This window comes from Portunus trituberculatus, chromosome 44, assembly GCF_017591435.1.
Source record: "Portunus trituberculatus isolate SZX2019 chromosome 44, ASM1759143v1, whole genome shotgun sequence".
NCBI classification, from domain to species: Eukaryota; Metazoa; Arthropoda; class Malacostraca; order Decapoda; family Portunidae; genus Portunus; species Portunus trituberculatus.
The window spans coordinates 26,225,340-26,245,339 of NC_059298.1; the positions used below are offsets into that span (position 1 = coordinate 26,225,340).

General features: G+C 42.9%; 1 protein-coding gene across 6 annotated transcripts in view; it reads left to right on the forward strand.

Annotated features, from left to right (window-relative positions):
• Positions 1-20,000, forward strand: part of LOC123518934 (neuromedin-U receptor 2-like) — a 302,841-nt gene that overhangs the window by 164,732 nt on the left and 118,109 nt on the right. For 5 of the 6 annotated variants that reach the window (XM_045280008.1, XM_045280006.1, XM_045280012.1 and 2 more), the window contains one exon: positions 12,423-12,478. The exons of the other annotated variant lie outside the window; for it this stretch is intronic. The gene's annotated coding sequence lies outside the window, so the exon portion shown is untranslated. The remainder of the gene's footprint in view (positions 1-12,422; positions 12,479-20,000) is intronic. 6 annotated transcript variants of the gene reach the window in all.

Below are 20,000 nucleotides of genomic sequence, written 5' to 3' on the forward strand. Positions count from 1 at the left end.
CCAGGGAGAAAAAAATGTCTCTTTGTTCCGCCGTTGCGCTGTAGAACAGTCCCAAAGTCCCGTAGCCAACATTCAGGAGTGAAATCCGAGTCGCTCACTGGCTGTAGTTCTCTGGAATAATGTGCTTTTAAACTTATCTTAATTTTTTCGAGTGTGAACGTTAGCTTACTGCAATGATTTTCAGTTCTTTTCCGTTTTTTTTCTTTCTTATTTGTTATTCACCAGGACATTGTCAACTGACAACCAATTAGCTTCCTTTCCTCTCCCTCTCTTCGGCGTCTCGCAATAAATTGAGCAGTTCTTTTCCTCCCATTTCTCACTCATTTTATCTCCTGTCACCACTCAAACTTCAAGTTTCTTCATGGAATAGCAATACACTTTCCTTTTTAGTATTTACTTATTTGATTTTATTTTTATCTTTTGTCTCCGTTAGTATCCTGCGTAACATCTGCATCCACTGGGAAGTAAGAGGCATACATGCACACTTTCATCTGCATGACAATGATATTAGCAGCCTCATCCGCATTTGCATATATGCTTACTTTGGGACATCTCCTTTGAAACTTGTTACTTCGCTTTTTTTTCTTTCGTCATTCCTTTTCATTCACTTTTCCTGAGTCTGAGGTGTTATTCTTGCTCTCCGAATCAGCTACCTTGGTCTCGGCACCATAAATAAACCCATGGAAGTCGTAAGAATAAGAAAAAATGGCCTTACTGCCTCTGTCGTGGGACGGAAGAGAAAACGCCCAGACGTGGAAAAACATTCTTGGTACGGAGACGAAGTAGCCTAGAGCCTCCCTTTTCCCTGCCGCGTCCTGGGCATAGTCACCGAGGGCCATAACTCAGATCATTTGCATACCGACCCACGCTGGCAGACACTCCCAGTCCAAGGTTCACCATGGCTCACAATTTCTCATCATTATCGTCCTGAGTTGCTCGGGAGTGGAGATGTACTTGCAGTGATCCGCATGTTTAGTTCATACAGTTATTGACGGTCTTATTGACTTGTATTGTGAAAAAAAAATTCTGTAGTGCATTTTCTTTCATTCTTCACACGAATAGCAACGAATGATCTATATTTTGTTTCTAGGTTTTGAAATTTCCCTAACGTTCTTATTAGAGTTGTATTTTTTTTTCTACATCTTGTTACACACACTTTATGAATCGTGGTGTATTTCTGTATTTGTTGTTGTTATTGTTGTACATTACCTTACCGAAACTTCATTACAGTTTTACAATGAAGGGAATTTTAAAGCCGTGTTCAAGTTTTTAAGCCATGGTGCATTTATTACGAAAGCAAATACCACCAAGGTTATGTAGTGGAAGAGAACACCACAGTGGCAGTCATTGTGCTCCCCTCTTTGGACCTTCCATGTACACAGATGAAAACAAAAAAAGTCTTCCATGGAAAAAATAAATAAATCACATGTGCATGAAAATAACAAAAATCCTCCATGTCAAACTTCCCTAACCAGACGATAAAAGTTAGCAAAACGTAATTTACATGAAGAGAATTATTTCAAATTTTATGTTTGGAGTGATGATATTTGGTACTTATCTGATCTGCCGGTGTAGTTTGGGCTCGTGTAATGCATACAGCAAGACTCGAGTCACGTAGATCGGTCGTCAGTGTCAGAGCTCTGAGTGTGCCATATTTTAGCCTAGTGCAGTGTTTGTTGGCTTCCGTCCTGCACGGTTGTTGTTGTCTCGTCAGTCGGCGCATGCATGTCACGCCGCCGTTTTCTGTTCTCATGGCAGACTTTACGCTGCCCACAATTGCCTAGTAAAGAGCGCCTGGCAAATGGATTGATTCTGACCAACGTTTTAACACCTGCAGTCATCCCGCGAGTGAAAGCTTTTCATATTCCTGTCATGCTGCTGCTTGTATTTTACTCCCCTCGACCTCAGATTTCCGTGTGACGTGAATGAGTCCTCCGTGGCAGAGGTTTCCGAGGGCTCTACTGAGGTTGGTGAAGAGGTCAAGGCATCTCGTTGCTATGATGATATAAAAGACAATTTGTATTCGTGACTTTTGTTTATCTTTATTTTTGTAACCACCTTCGTCTCTCTCTCTCTCTCTCTCTCTCTCTCTCTCTCTCTCTCTCTCTCTCTCTCTCTCTCTCTCTCTCTCTCTCTCTCTCTCTCTCTCTCTCTCTCTCTCTCTCTCTCTCTCTCTCTCTCTCTCTCTCTCTCTCTCTCTCTCTCTCTCTCTCTCTCTCAATATAGTTTCTTTTTCTTGCTCCTTTACTCACGCAAACATTTTTTTCCTTCAATATTAAACCACATTCGTGCTGAAATGGAAGAAAAATATCAACTTGCAACTCCGCTATTGCCTGCTGAGTCTCTCCCTGTACCAATGGGCTATGAATATTTTAGCCTTGATTGCCGGGGATGAAGGTTGGAACAGCACTGCGTTACGTGAAGTGCAACATGAGGTGGGGTGAGAAGCGCTTGGGATCAGGAGGACGTCTGGTGTTTGTTGCTCTCTCGCCTCGCCTGCTTGTAGTGCAGAGCTTGGTGAGGAGATACTTACTAATTGCCATGTATGTCTCTCTCTCTCTCTCTCTCTCTCTCTCTCTCTCTCTCTCTCTCTCTCTCTCTCTCTCTCTCCTTGTTCCCTTCAACTATTTAATTTTGCATTATTTTGAGTGTAATCTCTTTTATTCATTGTCGTTATCATTTCATTATTACTATTACCATTATTAGTAGTAGAAGTAATAGTAGTAGTATTAGTAGTAGTAATCGTAGTAGTAGTAGCAGTAGTCGTAGTTGTAGCAGTAGTAGTAGTAGACTATTGGTAGCAGTAGTAGTAGTTTGGTGGTAGTAGTAGTTGTAGCAGCAGTAGTAGTAGTAGTAGTGGTAGCATTAGTAGTAGTTTAGTGGTAGTAGTTGTAGTAGTAATAGTAATAGTAGTAGTAGCAATAGTAGTAGTAGTGGTAGCAGTAGTAGTAGTTTAGTGGTAATAGTTGTAGTAGTAGTAGTAGAAGTAGTAGTAGTAATAGTAGTTCACCATTAAGATACTTTTATTATACTCTCATTTCTCTCAGATTTTCCAAGACTTTTCCTGGTTTATTCTTTTTGTGACTCAGTTTCGCAGCCGCTTTACTGTATCACTAATCTATCAGTCAATCAATCAATCAATCAATCAATCAGTCCGCCATCTTGCTTCTCCATAACTTTCTTTCACCTCTCCGTCTCTATTCAATCACCTACTACCATCTATACGTGGCTCTGCTTTTTTCCCTTCTTATTCTACTTAAGCTCCAGCCCAGAAAAGCTTATACAAAACTACCCTGCCATCTTTCTTCATATTTTCCTGTTCCTCTTTCTCTTCCTCCTTCACCCTGTTTTACTCTCTCTCTTTCTCTTCTCTTATCTTTCCTATTTCTCTTCATCGCCGTCTTGGTCTGCACTTAACTAACTTCCGCTCAATCTCCACTCCCGCATCTTCTCTCCATCCTCATTCTCTCACTCCTTTCCTCATCCTGCCTGGCTCTTCTCCTCCTTACCCTTATCTTTTCTTCCGCATCGGCGCTCACCCAACCTATGTCATTACCAATACATCATACATTTTCTCTCCTTTTCTCTATACATACTTCACTCTGATCGTTTTTTATTATTTCATAGTGGACTAGAATAAAGTTTGGTGACTCTCTCTCTCTCTCTCTCTCTCTCTCTCTCTCTCTCTCTCTCTCTCTCTCTCTCTCTCTCTCTCTCTCTCTCTCTCTCTCTCTCTCTCTCTCTCTCTCTCTCTCTCTCTCTCTCTCGTTGTGGCTTTTTTTTCAATTGTCAGGGTGCTTTTGCTGTTTAATTTCCCTGCCCTCTCCCACAGACGATTTATAAGGAAGAGGCGAGCGGAGAAGGAAGAGGGAAAAGAGAGGATGCATGTCCTCTTCCTCTCTCTTCTGCAGTTCACGGGGCGTTCAGATGTGTATCTTCGTTTGATCATAGCGCGGAGATTACCCTTTTAAGTCATTCATTTCTTTCCAGTGTTTATTTTGCAGAGAGGTGAAAGTTAAAAGAAAGTATTTACCAGCGGCACTAATTTTCCGCTATCGAGTGAGTGCATGTAATGGGAAACGATAGCAATAGTTTTTAATCAATGTACTATTAGTGGAATTCAATTATATAAACAGCACCGAGGGAGTGTACGTAGGTATGTTGTGTTATTTACGTAGAGAGCAGATGGTTATTTTTCCGCTTAGTTTATGTTCCTCATGTCCACGAAGTTCTATCTCTTGGGAAGCCGAGCGGAGCGGGAGGTGAAGTATGGTATCTGGGTGTGTGTGGGTGTGGGTGTGTGGGTGTGTGTGTGTGTGTGCGTTTCCTATGTAGTTCCACTTGGATATTCTGATGCAACTTCGTCTGTCACCTTTCTTCTTCTCCTCCCTTCTTTAAACGCGTATTTGGTCTCCCATTCGTATTTTCGGAGACTGTATGGCAGGAGATGGAGACAAATTGAGCGTGGTAAAGTGCCGAGCGTGTCTCCAGGGAGTGACGGAAATATGGAGGATGGATTACGAAACTGCTACCGGGGAAATGAAATAAAAAAAAACTGCAGAAGTGTTAGAGGAGAGTAGTGAGAAGAATATATCATGAGAGGAAGAAGGTAGCATTGCAGAGGGGCAAGGGAAGGATTTGGGGAGGGTGGTGGTGGTGGTGGTGGTGGTGGTGGTGGTGGTGGAGGCGTGAGAGGCGAGGTGAGGAGGAAAGACTGTCAGGATAAGGATAAAGGGAAAGATGGATCCTATTTGCTATGTTTTTGCTCGTGTATTTGTCTTATCCTTCACTGTTGGTGGTGGTGAGCATTTGGTCGTTATTGTGTCTTGGAACAGTCTCTCTCTCTCCTCTCTCTCTCTCTCTCTCTCTCTCTCTCTCTCTCTCTCTCTCTCTCTCTCTCTCTCTCTCTCTCTCTCTCTCTCTCTCTCTCTCTCTCTCTTTTCTCTTTTTTTTTTATTTAAACAAAACTTAATACAAAGGAACATGTACCCAAAGGCGCACTGTCGTGTGCTACCTATTCTAAGGGTACTACAATCTATTCTCTACAATATTTACAGGACTTAAAAATAGATAATATACAAGATGGTCAGCATGTAAATGGAGCACTATTCGTTTCACTTCACTAGCACTATTCACGCACTGCACTACACTGAGTGTCACGTCACAAAGAGTGTCAGAGGAGTTGGCAGTGTCTGTCTCCACTTATGTGCCATCAGTTTGACACTGTGTGTGTTCATCTCCTGGACGTGAGGCACCGCGGCCGTGAACAAGTTCCACATCCTGGAGACGCGTCCTGCGAAGGTGCGTTGATGCTGACACCCGTGGGATCGCGGCACCTCTACGGCGTCACCACCATTGAGCACCGTTCTCGTGTGATTAAGTCCCTCCAGGACGACAGAGACTTGATCATACAGCACAGAGACGTGTTTGCTGCGGCTCTCAGAGTAGCAGACAGGCTGATAGCGTCAAAACAGCGCCAGACGCAAGTAGCCACACGCTCTCAGGCAGTCAGCGCCCACGCAGAGTCAATTGACGAACACTGGGAGGTGGTTTGTCAGGACTCTGAGAGGTGGAGGACGTGGTGGAGCTCGGATAAACCGCAACAGATCCGGTACGCAGCTGTTTTCTCCACTTCCACCTTCCCTTCGCCTGCCCGGGAAACAACGACCGCTCCGCCTACCTCCACTGCTTCCACCGCCACACAGAGCGACTGTGACACCTCCCCAGCGTCCACTGTCACTCCTTCTGCCACACAGAGTGACTGCTCGGTACTCACTACCACGTCTACCGCCACACAGAGCAGCAGGGACTCTTCCTCCATAAACACAGCGAACGGAGTAGATCGCGGTGCCTCTGTTCGCCCACGAACCTCTCCTCAGACCACTTCAGGAGATTGGAGAAAAAAGAAATCTAAGAGGGAAGTGCAGCAGGACGCGAGGAGGGTGTCCAGCGAAGGACTGAGGACTCACCAGGCCACCAAGCAGACACAAAAGCGAGCCAAGGCAAAAGTGTGTGAGTACTGCTCACGGAAAGGACACACTTCTGCTACTTGCCACGCCAGAACTGACGATTTACGTCAGGAGCGTCTCCTACAGCGGCTTCTTACGGTGGAAAGATACACAGCCACACCCTTCCCACCTGCAGCGCCTCAGCCCGCCCACCCCCTCACTTCATTTCAGTCCTTGCCACAACCTCGCCCACTCCTTCCTCAGCCTGGTATCTGGAATCAGAACCAGGGGCGGCAGTGGACCACTCCTCTTCACCAGTACCAGCAGTCGGCCGCGGACCCTAACCACCACCTCGGACTAGCAGGCCTCGCTCACTACCATCCCTCACCATGGTACAGCCAGCTTGCCCCGCCGCCAACTAAAGGTCGTCTCTAGCAACGTCCGTGGTCTCCGGACTAACCTTGCAGACTTATACCACAACTGTGTGCAACGACACAATGCAGACGTTGTTGTGGTGACCGAGACATGGCTGAACAGTGAGGTGGAGCCCACGTATGGCAGGATGCAGGGCTTCACCCACTGGGTGAGGAGGGACCGACAGGAGCGAACAGGAGGTGGAGTGGCTGTCTGCTTCAAGGAAGGAATGCAGGCCCAGCTACTCGACATAGACACGCCTCCAATGATGGAGATGATGTACTTCCGAGTAATGCTGGCAGACCGCTCAGCCCTCCTGCTGTGTGCCCTGTATCGCCCCCCGCGACAAGGGCCTGACTCACTCTTGTACCTGACTGAGACCTTAGACAACCTGATGATGGCACACAGCTGCAGCCACGTGCTGATTGTGGGGGATCTCAATCACCACCTGGAAAGAGACGCCTACGAGAATCTCCTGAGGTGCAGGGTCTGACAGATCATGTCACCTTCCCACACATGAACGAGGAGGGACATTAGACCCTGTCATCTCAGACTACCAGGAAGACAAGCTTCAGTGTCATCAGCTGGGGCTCGTGGGCAGCTCTGACCATCACGCTGTACTGACACAGCTGGAAGTGGGCGTGGCTCAGGACGAGGCCACCACCCGCACCATCTGGCTGTGGAACAAAGCAGACTGGGCTTCCCTGCGCCGCGACCTGACCCACACCCCATGGGCCACTCTGCTACAGGGAGGAGCAGAGAGTGAAGCACTTGCACTCACCTCTCACCTTCTCGCCCTCCAGAGACGCCACGTCCCACACAGGGAATACACCACCAGATCGACGGATCAGCCATGGTTTGGCTACCGTTGCCGTGTTGCTGCCGAGGCAAAGTATGCTGCCTGGCTCCGCTACAAGAGGAACCCGACTCGGCGCAACAAGGACCTGCACAGGGCTGCATGCAGGAGGATGGTGGTAACCAGCAAGTGGGCCTTAAAAAAGTGGGAGGAAAGCCTGCGCCGGAAACTGTGTGGCACTGGCGTAGGAAACAAAACTTGGTGGTCTCTTGTTAAGGACAAACAAGGAACTGGCCACCAAGAATCCATCCCTCCCTCAGCAAGCAGGACGGTACTGTCGCCACCAGCAGTAAGGAGAGGGCACAGTTGCTGGCTTCCTTGTTTGCTGGAAAAATGAAGGTCGGGAATCCACAGCAGCCACCGCCTCAGCTGGTCCAGCAATGTGAGAAGACTGTCACCATGGTGGAGGTGACGCATCAGCAGGTGAAGCGATTATTGCGGGGCTGGACACACAGAAAGCCACCGGCCCTGATGACATCAGCCCGCACCTGCTGAAGCGATGCTCCCAGGAACTGGCTGCCCCTCTCACCCAAGTTCACAACTTGTGTACGGGAAAACGTCTGGCCTTCAGTGTGGAAGGAGGCTCGAGTAGTTCCTGCACACAAAAAGCTCCAGGACGGACCCAAAAAACTACAGACCCATATCCCTGTTGTCAGTGGTGGGTAAAGTGTTTGAGAGGGTCGTGGCAGAGGTGGTGTGTAGCCATCTCAAGGACAATGCCCTCCTCTCAGACCAACAGTTTGGGTTCAGACCTGGAAGGTCAACCTCCGACCTAATGATGCTTCTCACCAGGCATTGGCAGGACGCCCTCGACGACGGCAAGGACACTATAGTGGTTGCTTTGGACATAGCAGGAGCTTTTGATAAAGTATGGCACAACGGATTACTAGAAAAGCTTCGTGCTAAAGGCATCCAGGGTGGCTTGCTACGACTCTTGGGAAATTACCTGCAGGACAGAAGCCTCAAGGTGGTTGTCAACGGGCAAACATCTGAGTCCCTGCCTGTGGAGGCATCAGTGCCACAGGGTTCAATTCTTGGCCCACTCCTGTGGAATATCTACGTGGATGATCTTCTCCAGCTACTGCCAGGAGTCATGGCCTATGCTGATGACTGCACCCTCTCCTATACCTATCCACGCCAGGACAGTGGGCGGGCTGCTGAGGCCATCAATCAGCAGCTACGAGTGATAAAGGAGTGGGGTGCTCGCTGGCAAGTGACATTCGCGCCGGAGAAGACACAAGCAATGGTTGTCTCTCGGTCCCCAGCCGCCATGGCAGCAATGGCAGGAAAGTTGTCTTTGGCGCTGCTGCTCTCCCACTCCAAGATGACGTCAAGATACTTGGAGTGGAGGTGGATCGAGGGCTGAGGTTTGACAGGCATGTCAAAACCATTGCCAAGAAAGCCTCTCACAGGATCTCCGCTCTCAGAAGGATCGCCAGTTTCCTCGACAGGAAGGGGAGACTGCTGCTGTACAAGGCACAGGTGCGGCCCCACCTTGAATACGCAGCTCTCTCCTGGATGTCCTGTGCCGCCACACACAGAAGGAGACTGGACAGCATCCAACGCCGCGCCATACGGCTAGTAGATGCTGCACTACCACCTCACCCAGAGCCTGAGCGTCCCCTTGATTCACTGGAACACCGCAGAGACGTGGCGGCGATCGTAGTGTTCCATAAGGCACAGGTGCAAAGAGTGCCACATCTGGCAGGGCTGCGTCATCCTCTAAGAGTCACCGCACGGAGCACGAGAACGGTGCTCAATGGTGGTGACGCCGTAGAGGTGCCGCGATCCCACGGGTGTCAGCATCAACGCATCTCTCTCTCTCCTCTCTCTCTCTCTCTCTCTCTCTCTCTCTCTCTCTCTCTCTCTCTCTCTCTCTCTCTCTCTCTCTCTCTCTCTCTCTCTCTCTCTCTCTCTCTCTCTCAACGGCTCCTGCAGGGATGAATTGAGACCCACTAAGATGAGAATTTTGCCTCTGCATTTTGAGACCATTGTGAAGCTCTTATTACCGTAATGGGAGCGAAAGGAGGGCAAAAGCAGATTAATTCTCTCTCTCTCTCTCTCTCTCTCTCTCTCTCTCTCTCTCTCTCTCTCTCTCTCTCTCTCTCTCTCTCTCTCTCTCTCTCTCTCTCTCTCTCTCTTTCTCTTTGTGTGTGTGTGTGTGTGTGTGTGTGTGTGTGTATGTGTATGTGTATGTGTATGTTTATCGGTTTACACTAGACTAACAATAGCGTTAAATTTGATATAGGAAAAAGTCGGCTGTAAAAATAGAAATAGAAAAGCGAAAGAAAACTTGTACTGGAGGAATATGCTACAAGAAAATCAGCTGAAGGCAGGTGGATTTAATTTTAGTCGTCCTTCACTTTCTTCCTTTTTTTTTTCTTCCTCCTCCTCTTCCTCCTCCTCCTCCTCCTCCTCCTCCTCCTCTTCCTCTTCTTCCTCCCCCATCTCTTCATCCTTAATAATCCTCTACTTTCCCCACTTCAGAATTAATTTGTTAGGTTAAAATTGGGTATATTAACTTAACCTCAAACTTCAAAATCAGGCAATCTACTTGTATTTTTACTTTAGCAATGGTTTCAGAAAGCTCTATGGAAATCATTTGACAAGTAAAACATGCCTCATATGTTTCTGATGCTTAAGATTGAAGGAAATGTATATATGGTTATCGTTCGCGAGATATTTATTTTCTTTTCTTAATATTAGGAAGTGTGTATCACATTACATTAACTGGTGATGTGGTTATTCTGTCACGTTCTTTATTAATTCAGTAACATTTTTGTTTGTTTTATAAGCACTTCAACTTAACAAAGGTATCCAGTAGTCTTTTCATTTAAATACGCAATGGATAGAAGGATCTGCATAGATGGATTTCTAAAATTTAAGAAAAAGCAAAATTTCAAGTACAGTCGCGGTCATGAGTTGTGTCCTGTTTCGTCATGATGAATCGTAAACCGCCGTGGTACAGGGAATCATACGTGCTTTGGGGTCCGAGGGGTCTCCAAGCGCACGGGCTCGAATCCTGTCCACGGTCCGAGTGTAGGTTGGGTTTCCTCATTCAGGGCAACAGTTTCCTAGTGGGTGGGCTTTGAAATAGAAGGTCCCCTAAAAAGTATCCCCTTTAGCCCATAAATTCCCGTGAATAGTTCAAATGGTATTAATAATAAAAAAAAACTCCTCGCACCTCGCACTCCTCGCAGCAAGACGCACCATTGTTCAAACCATCGAACTTGACCTGAATACAATCAATCATGGCGACGAAGCAAACACAACTTGTGACCGCCACTGTACTTAAAAAGCCACGATCTCCATCCTAAGGTTCGACTGTCGATAATTTTCAAATTCTGACATGAAATCCTTTTCAAACAAGCCAGCATGTTTGAAAGGAAAACAAGTCTCAGCGGTGTGTGGTTGGGAAGAATCCGCGCAAGCCCAGATAATGAAGTCAGACTAGATCAATGAGCCCACGGGGAGGTTGTAGGAAGCTCACCTCCTATTACTAGGTTGTTAGATTAGGTTAGGTTACTTTAATGTCAATAAAAGTGGAGTTACAGGTCTTGGGTAGCACTGGAGGCAGCGGCATAACTCGGCCTGCAGGAGTTTTATGGCAAGGCGCTGCGGGATTCGTGGTGTTCTAGTGAACGAAACTTTTGTGGTAGGTTTGGAGCGGCTCTTCAACTATTTGTTATTTTCTTTCTTTGGAAATCACTTTTTGCTCTGTATGGGTGAGAATTAAATAAAAGAGGATAACAAGGATCATACACTAGTGATTTTCGTGAAAAACTACATCAGATTAATGTGACACGTTTATATCTATTAGTGAATTAACAAACAAGCAAACAAACAAATAAATGAATGAATAGATAAAGCATCCAAAGATAGGGAACTTATAAGAACAAGGATTTATCATTAAGAAACATCATTAAGAATCAGCCAAACTGTGAGCGTGACTGTGTCTTCGGCGTGCGTTTATCATTTCATATATTTCATTCAGTAGTGATCCGAAACACACGATGAAAAATTATTGCATTATACTCGAGAGAAAGCCATTGTGTAATATCTCTGCGGAAGATTCAGTTAGTGTAAAAAATTGTGGGGGATATTCAAGGCCTTTGGGGTTAGAAAAATATATTTCTCTGCAAACGTATTCTCATCGTCAACAACATGTGTGGTCTTGTGCAGCTAACCTTCCAAGACACTTCTCGTAATGTTGATATTCTTTTTCACAATTGTTCTCTGGGACCGGTATTTCCAGTGAGCCTTTTATCTTTTTATTTCTCTTTCTTTCTTCCTTACTTTCTCCCTTTCTCGTGCTTCCTTTTTGTTGTCCCTTGCCATAATCATTCTTGCATCGGAAATATTTGTGGCGGAAATTCAAGGCCTTAGGAATGAAAAGGATATATTTCTTTGCGAACGTTTTCTTCTCGTCAACAGCAACATGTTCGGTCTTGTGTTGCTAACATTTCAAGACACTTCTCTTCTTTTTGCCAATTCTTCTCTGCGACCGGCATCTCAAGTGAATCTTTTTCTTTCTTTCTTTATTTATTTATTTATTTATTTATTTATTTCTGTCTGTCTGTCTGTCTGTCTGTCTTTCCTGTGTTTGTCTGTCTGTCTGTCCGTCTGTCTGTCGGTCTGTCTGTCTTTCCTGTGTTGTCTTTCTGTTGTCCTTTGCCATAATCCTTCTTGCATAGAAAAATATCGCTCTAATATCTTTTCTTTCCTTACGTGTCCTCCTCTCAATATTCTGGCAGACGAAAACTCACCACTGCATACTGTGAAAAGGTGCTTTTTTTTTTTTAGCTTTCTTTCTTAATGTCTCTAGCTTTTTTCTTTTTTTCCGTCTATTTATGCACATATCTTGAGATGTAACTAAATTTCTACAATACAATACAATACAATACAATCTCCTTGTATCAATCTAATATTCATCTTCAGATCTTAACCATTTTACATTTCTGTCTGTGTGCATGCATATATTTTCTTTTTCACATTTACGTGTCCTTAAAGTGTGGCCTCTAATTCCATTTCCATTTGTTTTCCACTTTTTCCCCCGTATCCTTGAGTCATTTACATCCCTGTATCCTCTCTCCCCACACAGCTCTCCAAACACAAATGTAGTTAGTCCCTTTGCTTTTTTTTCGAAAACTTTTACTCTGGGGAAAAAATATTTTAATGGTTTCTTTTTATTTCTTCCTACTCAGGTATGTGAAGCAAGGAGCAGCTGGAAGAGAGGAAAACCTTCACTCGTGAAATAGAGGTAAGAGTAACAGTCGAGTCTTGCAGGCAAAGGGTGGCAGAGGGAATATCGAATACGAATTGCAGAGTGGAAGAGGATCGGGGACTAAATTTCAGTCTGTCAAGGGACGAAAGGAAGGAGATGAGGACATTCAGAAAGGGAAACACAATCATCACAGCTCAGTAGAATGCGATCCAATTCCGGTGACATACATTCACTCTTCCTAGAACGTGAAAGTCGACCACTAATGAAGCAACAGACGAAACAGGACGCGAGAATACTATTGTTTCGTTCACAAGTAATGGATTAGATTGGCGAGGTTAAATACGCAATGGAAATTTAAACAAGAGGAAATAGATGAAGATGGTTGAGAACAAAAGGAAACATTTGTAGAATCTATATAAAGTACAGTATATGTAGAGATTCACGATGATGAATTACGTAACACATAAGTAAAAGACAAAAATGAGATGAGAAGGACAGATAATCTGAGAAAATAATGTATTGAAAAAATGAACAATTAGGAGAAAAGAAAAGACGACGTGAACAATAAGAAAAGTTCATACAGTGTGGCACTAGTAAACTAATAATGCAATTCCGAAAGATGTAAATATAGAATAACAAAGACATGCCAATGTGGACAGCAATCAGACGAGAAAAATAGTTATTACTTTTGCGTACGTTGTCAAAATAAACCTGAAAATCAATCTCGTTCCTTGAAAATTGAAAGTGTGCGCACCTTTGTCGAGGCTAGAGGAATCGCTGTCCCAGAGACTAATGGAAGTTGTAATATACTTGATAGATGGCAATTGTAGAAATATTACTGATATTTTCTTGATCTTTATAATAGCGAGTGATTGTCATGATGCAATATCAGTCAAAAATAGTCCAAGTCAACCTAACTAGATTTCAAAACTTGCTGTCAGCACTACAGATGATTTGCATTGGAAATATATATAGTTCAAATTATTCAGAATGATAAATTCTTTCTAATAAGGGAAAGAAACACCATTTTGTGACTCTTGAAAGGATAAAATAATATCAGGAGTTGTCAGGTGACAGTCAACGCTAACAATAAGCCATAACTCTCGGACTGCAAACCCGGTCTTTCAAGAACTCGGCATTTCGAACTCCAAAATCTATTAATTTACAGAGTGTACGCAATTTTTCTTCCGCATAAAAGTAATGGGCTCAAGCCTCATGATATTAAATTTAGGAAGAGATCAGAGGAAATTATTTTTCAAATGGAGGTAGTTGACTGGAAAATGATCAATAATCAAGTAATCAATGTTGAGTCAATACGAAACTTTAAAGAATGATCAGACACATTTATGATGATGATGATGGGTAGAGATAGGTAGATATGTTTTTACACAAGGACTATCACACGTAGGCCTTGTGGCTTCTTGCGGCTTCCATCATTTTCTCATTTCCTTACAATTAATCCAAACTCATTACTATGCATATTATATGAATTGATTTTTATATTTTATGAAGAGAGACCAGATAAACAAAAGAATAATGAAAAGAGTAAAAGAAGAATCAAGAACCGAGGGAGTTTGTAGCGTGGGAGTAGATGTGGGAGTAAGTAGAAGCAGGGAGGACGTGGGACGGGGATACATGCATTTAGCAAGTTGAAAAGAGAAATAACCACTGAATAACGGCAGAACATGGTAAGAAATGGAGCAATGTAGGCGAGGAAAGTTGATGAGATTAAAAAAAAAAAACTTTGTCTCCTTATCTGGTGGAACTGCGAGCACCAGTAAGGAGTATATAAAAATCTTTTACTATATCGAAATGCTTTTACTTTCAGAATGTTCACGGATGAAGCTTTTTTAATCGAGATTTAATAAAAGGATGGTTTCCATTTACTTTTTCATCATCCTCTTGTAATTTACTTAATAGGCGCTTCACGATTATTACGTAATTTGATGTTCAAGTGTTTTCTAGAGCGAATAGATATCAAACGACAGGATCTGCTTTTCTTTCTTTGTGTCTTTGTATAAGAGGATGTCGCGGTCAATGACACACACACACACACACACACACACACACACACACACACACACACACACACACACACACACACACACACACACACACACACACACACACACACACACACACACACACACACACACACACACACACACACACACACACACACACACACACACACACACTCACTCACTCACTCACTCACTCACTCACTCACTCACTCACTCACTCACTCACTTTCTTCTTCTTCTTCTTCCTGCATCTCTTATTATTTAACTTTTCTTATATCTTTCTTTCATTTTTTTTCTTTCTCTTCCTCCTCCTCCTCCTCTTCTTCCTCCTCCTCTTCATCTTTTAATGTACGAGTAGAAATGACACGTACAATTTTCCTTAATTACGATGTATACAAAAATGACATCAAGGCTCAATAGAAAGATCTTATACAACACAAATGAAGAAAATAACAGCTTAGAAGTGTTCATTAGGTACTCATTCAGATAACAGTATATAGCGTACAAACACACACACACACACACACACACACACACACACACACACACACACACACACACACACACACACACACACACAGGGTTGCTCTAGTTTCATTTTTCTAGAATCTTGTTAGGAGAAGTAGATGGTAAATTATTATATTTCTTCTCTCTTTTGTGGACGTACACTCAAATTTTTCGGCTTATTTTCATTTTTCAACCTATATTTCCCTTTCACCAGATCTTCTTAGCTATTTCAGTTCTGGGATGCATTTCTACCTTGAGTTATCGGTGTGATTAGACGAATTTATTGACATTAGGAAGGGTCTATGAAGGTCAGAAAGTTAATGGCCAAAGTCTCCCACGTAATTTTGTGAAGTTGTATAAGATCATCAGATTGTAAGCAGAATTAATACGAAAACGCGTCAGGGTGCAGAAGGGGTTAAAACTCGTCATCAAGAAGAACCATATATACTTTACTATACTTTTTTTTTAGCTAGTTGAAATATTTACTTGGTGTAAGTCAGTACAGAATGAATACCCATTAGTAACTGTTGGTTGTATTAAAGTCTGAATAAAGAAAAAGATTAGTCCTCCAGAATCATACACATCCTGCTTGAGACAAAGATAGCAAGACATCCCAAGAGAGTCCCACCACCCGTCCTGTATTGTCAAGATCAGGGAAAAAATACGTTAAACTCATTTCATTAGAAGATTTTTGGGGGATTTCTTTCCATATGCTGCCTTATCTTGTATGCAAATTTATACCATGTGTTCCAGTATTTCTCAGCTGAACACCGATTTCTTTGATAACGAGGGGCATAAAAAAAAATGCGAGGGTGAGTGAGAGATATGAATAGCTTCTGTAAATATGCTATATTTTTAGCTCTTGATATAAAGGTGTTGGTGCTAAGGAAGAGTGCTACGACAGAACTACTATGTTACTGTTACTACGAGCACTACTACTACTACTACTACTACAGCAGATTCGCAAGTCTCTCGGTGAAGCAGTCGGTACATTGCTAAAGAAAAAAAAAAAAAAAAAACAGGAAAGCAGCCCGCAAATTAATAAGCGTCACAATCACGTAAAGAAATACTGCACATATCACTTAAAATATCTTCGTAACCTTGCTTTTCCTTTGATTTTTGTAGCTTTTCCTTCTCTAATCCCTAAAGGCTCACATTTTAAAAGTAGCACCGAGAATTAACCTGCGACGGTCGTAGTGTAGTCTGCGGGTTATATATTCCTGGTCTCGGTGCGTCAGAAGCTCGAGTGGCGGAGGGAAAGCCGGTCAAGGAGCCAGTGGCCAAAGGAGGAATGGCAGCTTAACCTGACCTACATTTCATCTTGCTTTCCGTGAAAAACACCGATATTTACTCCCGCACTTTTTCGGTCCGCTTTTCATCATTTGTTTTTATCCGTTCCGGGGCATCTTTTTTTTTTTTTTTTTTATCATTGCTATTTTTTTTTTTTCTGCAAATGCTGTTTTGAGGAATTCTTTTGATTTTTCAGGCTCGTTTCGAATATTTCTTTTTTTTTTTTTAGTTTATAAGGAGAAAATATTGTATCCTTTCGTAAGAAATATTCGTCAATTTTTTACATCAATTTTCCATAATATGTCCATTTGTTTTTAGTACGTACATACTGTAAGTCTTTCGTTTGGGCAGTTGATCAGAATTCAACTTAATTAACTTACCTTCATGTCGTCCGTAAATGTATTAGTATCTCTCCAAACCAAGTCTCTCTCTCTCTCTCTCTCTCTCTCTCTCTCTCTCTCTCTCTCTCTCTCTCTCTCTCTATATATATATCTATCTCTCTATCTCTCTATCTCTCTCTCTCTCTCTCTCTCTCTCTCTCTCTCTCTCTCTCTCTCTCTCTCTCTCTCTCTCTCTCTCTCTCTCTCTCTCTCTCTCTCTCTCTCTCTCTCTCTCTCTCTCTCTCTCTATATATATATATATATGTGTGTCTCTATCTATATATATATATATATATATATATATATATATATATATATATATATGTATGTGTGTATGTATGTGTGTGTGTGTGTGTGTGTGTGTGTGTGTGTGTGTGTGTGTGTGTGTTTATTTATTTATTTACTTATATTGTATTACTTATATTGTAATCACCTTTTAATAAACGTGATTTAATTTTGGAAGGCATGTTACTGAATCTTGATATCGACGTGATATTTTGAATCAGGTGTTAGTATTTACTAATAGCAATGTAGCAGTTTTCATGTTTTAAAACTTCTGCCCCTGGGTGGCTTATAAGTATCCAGATAAGGTGATGAGTGTGGGGATTGGGCAGACGTCCACGCGTAGGTTCGAATCGCACGACGTACCACCTTGATACTTTGCCATTTGTCGAGTGGTTTAAAGTTACCTACACGTCACCATGATACCCAGGTTCCAGGTGGTTACACCATAGATGCGCTTGAGTGATTATATTGACCCTAATATGGGTACCACTATAGATAAAATTGCCTGCGCCACTAATGGGTTGAAGCTGAACAGCGCTTCCCATACTCTTCAAGTAAACCTACAGGCGCTATAGGCCACAGCATAATTTTTCTTTTTTAAAGAAGAAATCATATTGGAAATGTTAGGAAGAACTACCCCACCCCCCAATACCAGACCTCAATGATACAACGAAAAATTAGGTTAGAAATATTGTAATGTGCCAAAGTGTCTTAATGCAAAAGAAAAACGCTGTACATCCTCTGAATTAGTAGATTTCAGAGATCGAAATGCCACGTTCGGGTGCGTCTGGAAGACTACGTTTTAAGTTCGAGAGTTAGGTAAGTTTACTGCCAGCCTCCACCGTCACCTGACAAGTCCCGGCATATTTTTATTCTTTCAAGAGTCTCAACATGGTCCTTCTTAGTAATTCTGAGTACTTTGAGATCCATATATATCCACTGCAAATTATCTATAATGCTGACAGCAATTTTCAAAGTTTAGTTAAGTGGGGTTTAGTTCGGTCGAGGGATTTTTTTTTTTTTTTTTTTTACTGATATCTTCACTACAGCAAGCATGATAATTACTCGTTAGTATGAAGGTAAAGAAAGTATCAGCAGTATTAATATATTAGCTATTTATTGTATTGTAAAATCTCCCACTCGTCTCTATGTTACCGATTCCACTGGCCTCGACATTGATGCGTCCACTTTCATTTTCTTTGTTCTAAGTAACCAGATTGATTTGATAGTTGATGAGCTATAAATGAGAAAACAAAATCGGAAATATCTTAAATAGTAAAACAGCAAAAACGGATATGAGCCCGAAGGTTACGAGATAACAGAGGAAACAATACTGACTCACTTGAGTCCAAGAGATAGGAAGGACAGTTAGGATTAGACAGATGGAGATAAAGTTGAAAAGTTTCCCAAGGACTTGACTAAGATAGATACATTGCATTTTCGAGACTCACTTTTTTTCCAACAGCAGACTTGCAATGTTCGAGGATAGTACCGACAGACGAAGACACTGCCAGGAGCTGGTAAGAAACGTTCATATAGTATGTGCAGCATAAACCATAACCTTATTGAGTCAAACACTTTCCATCTATCCAATGCTCAGTAACCTTGTTTAAGAACCTTGTCGAAAGCTTTACAAAAGTCTTATTTTATTTCTCAACATTCCTTTGAAGAGAATTCATATACAAAATTTCGATACATATGACACATGCCGTAAGATCGCAACCTTGTCACTATCAAGACATGACTACGTACTTAATCAAGGTTTTCTGCTCTGATTAAATCCTACTTCCATTACCGAACACAAGACCATCTTGATTAAAGAGACAAAGTAACAGTCAGGGACACAGGTACTGGGAACTCAAGGGCACAGGTGCAGGGGACTCGGAACACAGTCACAGGGGACTCGGGATACAAGTGCGAGGACACGTTCACAGGGATTTCTTTGGATAAGTGTGGTAAGAATTCAGAAGCTCAGATTACTGAGTATCAGGGACACACTGGAGTTTATTTTTTTCCTGAAGCTGAAGTTTTCCTGATATGCAAATGTTGGATATTTTCTCATGCTTTTTCTATTTCTTTTTTACCGCCGTGCACAGCGGCGCGGCGCTTGGTTAAATCCATTTATCGCATTTCATCTTTTTTGACACGGGTTTTATTTGAGTAGTCTGAGTCTGGTTTGCCTGTGGGTAGGACAAGACAGGAAATAGATTCAGTACACACACACACACACACACACACACACACACACACACACACACACACACACACACACACACACACACACACACACACACACACCCGCTCGACTCACAATCGAGAGGGCCGGGTTCGAGTCCCGGGGCGGCGAGGCAAATGGGCAAGCCTCTTTAATGTGTGGCCCCTGTTCACCTAGTAGTAAATAGGTACGGGATGTAACTCGAGGGGTTGTGGCCTCGCTTTCCCGGTGTGTGGAGTGTGTTGTGGTCTCAGTCCTACCCGAAGATCGGTCTATGAGCTCTGAGCTCGCTCCGTAATGGGGAGACTGGCTGGGTGACCAGCAGACGACCGTGGTGAATTCACACACACACACACACACACACACACACACACACACACACACACACACACACATTTGCAAACATTCACATTCACAGTATTTCTGTCCTCGTCGCCCTTGTCGATTTATTTTGCCGTTTAACTTGTTTTCCTTTCTTTTTTGCTCTTTATTTTTTTTTTTTTTTTTTATTAGTGAACTAAAATGGGGAAAAAAAAACTTGAGACTGAAAGCTGAAAACTTGGCACGCACTCCTCGAGTCTCCGCCGCGAGCTGTTGATTACCTCACAGACCTCCGTATTATTTTTTTTTTTTTTCTTTATATGCGTTTTTTTTTTTTTTTTTTTTTCTTTTCACTTCTCTCTCGAGTCTTCTCTCCGGCGTCGGTATTTCATACGTTAAAAAATAACCTTATATTTTGCTTCCAACGAGCAATATTTCTTGTCTGCTGTGCGAAACTTCATTCTCTTCCTTTGGTCTGGACCTAGTTGCTTTCTCTCTTCAATCCTTCGTTCTTTTTCCTTTCTTTTCTCCGTCTC